A 4,366-nucleotide genomic window follows, 5' to 3' on the forward strand; every position below is an offset into this window, starting at 1 on the left:
TAGTTAGTTTGCTAATCGTAGGGAATATATAGACACAAGTTGAGAAAGTAGGAATCTAGCAAACAAGTGATAGAGCTGTCGCCCTTATTTCAACCTCATTTCAGATATTGACTACATGAACAATAATGATTCACTTAGACAGTAGTATATCAAAAATATTTGATTGTTTTATTTTTCATTCTATTTATGTACTTTTTATTTTTCTTTTATATAGTGTGTTACTTAATTTATAAAAGGACATATATACTTCATTATAATGACAATCAGTGACATACAATATTCATATTGACGAAAAACAAGAACTTTTACATATAAATACAAAACGATACAGATAAATACAATACGATATATTCAGTCGGTGGAAAAAATTAATGAAGGTGGCAAATGCGGTAGAGTGGAACACTATTAGAATGCTGGTGACAATTAACTATAGTGCAGAGAAATATGAAAAGTGAGACAGAGAAGGACAGATATTGAGGTAATTACAAACTTTGTGACAGTGTTTGATGAGCAGTTGTCATATAGGTAGGCTAACCACTTTTGTACACAATTCCTGATACATAAAAAGAGCTAAATTATATGGAGAACTGATATGTCGTGAACTGAACCCCTCATGGACAGGCCATGAGTAACAATAGTTTGGAAAAAATGGGGACCCCTACATACTAGTTAGTTTGCTAATCGTAGGGAATATATAGACACAAGTTGAGAAAGTAGGTATCTAGCAAACAAGTGATAGAGCTGTCGTCCTTATTTCAACCTCATTTCAGATATTGGCTACATGAATAATAATGATTCACTTAGACAGTAGTATATCAAAAATATTTGATTGTTTTAGTTTTTCATTCTATTTATGTACTTTTTATTTTTCTTTTATATAGTGTGTTACTTAATTTCTAAAAGGACATATATACTTCATTATAATGACAATCAGTGACATACAATATTCATATTGACGAAAAACAAGAACGTTTACATATAAATACAAAACGATACAGAAAAATACAATACGATATATTCAGTCGGTGGAAAAAATTAATGAAGGTGGCAAATGCGGTAGAGTGGAACACTATTTATTAGAATGCTGGTGACAATTAACTATAGTAAAGAGAAATATGAAAAGTGAGACAGAGAAGGACAGATATTGAGGTAATTACAAACTTTGTGACAGTGTTTGATGAGCAGTTGTCATATAGGTAGGCTAACCACTTTTGTACACAATTCCTGATACATAAAAAGAGCTAAATTATATGGAGAACTGATATGTCGTGAACTGAACCCCTCATGGACAGGCCATGAGTAACAATAGTTTGGAAAAAATGGGGACCCCTACATACTAGTTAGTTTGCTAATCGTAGGGAATATATAGACACAAGTTGAGAAAGTAGGTATCTAGCAAACAAGTGATAGAGCTGTCGCCCTTATTTCAACCTCATTTCAGACATTGACTACATGAACAATCATGATTCACTTAGACAGTAGTATATCAAAAATATTTGATTGTTTTATTTTTCATTCTATTTATGTACTTTTTCTTTTTCTTTTATATAGTGTGTTACTTAATTTATAAAAGGACATATATACTTCATTATAATGACAATCAGTGACATACAATATTCATATTGACGAAAAACAAGAACTTTTACATATAAATACAAAACGATACAGAAAAATACAATACGATATATTCAGTCGGTGGAAAAAATTAATGAAGGTGGCAAATGCGGTACAGTGGAACACTATTTATTAGAATGCTGGTGACAATTAACTATAGTGCAGAGAAATATGAAAAGTGAGACAGAGAAGGACAGATATTGAGGTAATTACAAACTTTGTGACAGTGTTTGATGAGCAGTTGTCATATAGGTAGGCTAACCACTTTTGTACACAATTCCTGATACATAAAAAGAGCTAAATTATATGGAGAACTGATACGTCGTGAACTGAACCCCTCATGGACAGGCCATGAGTAACAATAGTTTGGAAAAAATGGGGACCCCTACATACTAGTTAGTTTGCTAATCGTAGGGAATACATAGACACAAGTTGAGAAAGTAGGTATCTAGCAAACAAGTGATAGAGCTGTCGCCCTTATTTCAACCTCATTTCAGATATTGACTATATGAACAATAATGATTCACTTAGACAGTAGTATATCAAAAATATTTGATTGTTTTATTTTTCATTCTATTAATGTACTTTTTATTTTTCTTTTATATAGTGTGTTACTTAATTTATAAAAGGACATATATACTTCATTATAATGACAATCAGTGACATACAATATTCATATTGACGAAAACCAAGAACTTTTACATATAAATACAAAACGATACAGAAAAATACAATACGATATATTCAGTCGGTGGAAAAAATTAAGGAAGGTGGCAAATGCGGTAGAGTGGAACACTATTTATTAGAATGCTGGTGACAATTAACTATAGTGCAGAGAAATATGAAAAGTGAGACAGAGAAGGACAGATATTGAGGTAATTACAAACTTTGTGACAGTGTTTGATGAGCAGTTGTCATATAGGTAGGCTAACCACTTTTGTACACAATTCCTGATACATAAAAAGAGCTAAATTATATGGAGAACTGATATGTCGTGAACTGAACCCCTCATGGACAGGCCATGAGTAACAATAGTTTGGAAAAAATGGGGACCCCTACATACTAGTTAGTTTGCTAATCGTAGGGAATATATAGACACAAGTTGAGAAAGTAGGTATCTAGCAAACAAGTGATAGAGCTGTCGCCCTTATTTCAACCTCATTTCAGATATTGACTACATGAACAATAATGATTCACTTAGACAGTAGTATATCAAAAATATTTGATTGTTTTATTTTTCATTCTATTTATGTACTTTTTATTTTTCTTTTATATAGTGTGTTACTTAATTTATAAAAGGACATATATACTTCATTATAATGACAATCAGTGACATACAATATTCATATTGACGAAAAACAAGAACTTTTACATATAAATACAAAACGATACAGAAAAATACAATACGATATATTCAGTCGGTGGAAAAAATTAATGAAGGTGGCAAATGCGGTAGAGTGGAACACTATTTATTAGAATGCTGGTGACAATTAACTATAGTGTAGAGAAATATGAAAAGTGAGACAGAGAAGGACAGATATTGAGGTAATTACAAACTTTGTGACAGTGTTTGATGAGCAGTTGTCATATAGGTAGGCTAACCACTTTTGTACACAATTCCTGATACATAAAAAGAGCTAAATTATATGGAGAACTGATATGTCGTGAACTGAACCCATCATGGACAGGCCATGAGTAACAATAGTTTGGAAAAAATGGGGACCCCTACATACTAGTTAGTTTGCTAATCGAAGGGAATATATAGACACAAGTTGAGAAAGTAGGTATCTAGCAAACATTGGTGCTGCGGATCAGCTGGTGGTGTTTGCGGGTGGCGTGCTTGAGGGCAGTCATGTTGTCTGTGGTCTGGTCCTTGCGCCAGGCTTTCTCGAGGGTGCGGCAGTTCTTCTTGGAGTTCTTAAGTTCATCAGTGAACCAGGAGGCTTTCTTGCTGCCGGGTCTGCTGAGAAGGGTCTTCAGTGGTGCGAGGTCGTCTGCGCAGTTGGTGATCCACTGTGTGAGGTTGCTGGCTGCTTCATTGGGGTCCGTTGTGCTGGTGGGAGGGTTCTGGCTGAGGGAGGTGGTGAGCTGGTCAGCGGTGATCTTGTTCCAGCTCCTGCGAGGGACCTGATGCGGGCGGTGGTGGGTCGTGGGCCTTCTGAAGCTGAAGTGGACGCAGCTGTGGTCAGTCCAATGAAGTCCGGTGGAGTGGCTGAAGGAGATGTATTTGCTGGAGGAGAAGACTGGGTCAAGCGTGAGGCTGGCGTAGTCGGTGGGGGTGTTCACCAGTTGCTTGAGTCCGAGGTTGGCGAGGTTGTCTAGCAGGGTGGTGGTGTTTCTGTCTTTGTTGTTCTCCAGGTGGAAGTTGAGGTCCCCCAGGAGGATGTAGTCAGTGGAGGGGAGGGCATGCGGGCTGATGAAGTCTGCGATGTCTTCGCTGAATTGTGTGCGACAACACTCGTACCCTTACACACATTTTAGAAAGAGCGAAGCTAACTACCTCCCCCACGGTGGCCGTAACCTTAGATGCCGAGAAGGCCTTTGACAAGGTCGACTGGTCTTATTTGGAAGCCACTCTACATAAATTTGACCGGGGACCCGGTTTCATTTGAATGGTGATGGCCTTATACTCATACCCTTCGGCGAGAGTATGAGCAAGTGGGTGCCTGTCTACTTCATTCGATCTGAAACAAGGCACAAGACAGGGCTGTCCCCTTTCTCCATCCCTTTTTCTTCTAGCAACCGAGCCCTT

Source organism: Lissotriton vulgaris, chromosome 3_1 (assembly GCF_964263255.1).
Source record: "Lissotriton vulgaris chromosome 3_1, aLisVul1.2, whole genome shotgun sequence".
NCBI classification, from domain to species: domain Eukaryota; kingdom Metazoa; phylum Chordata; class Amphibia; order Caudata; family Salamandridae; genus Lissotriton; species Lissotriton vulgaris.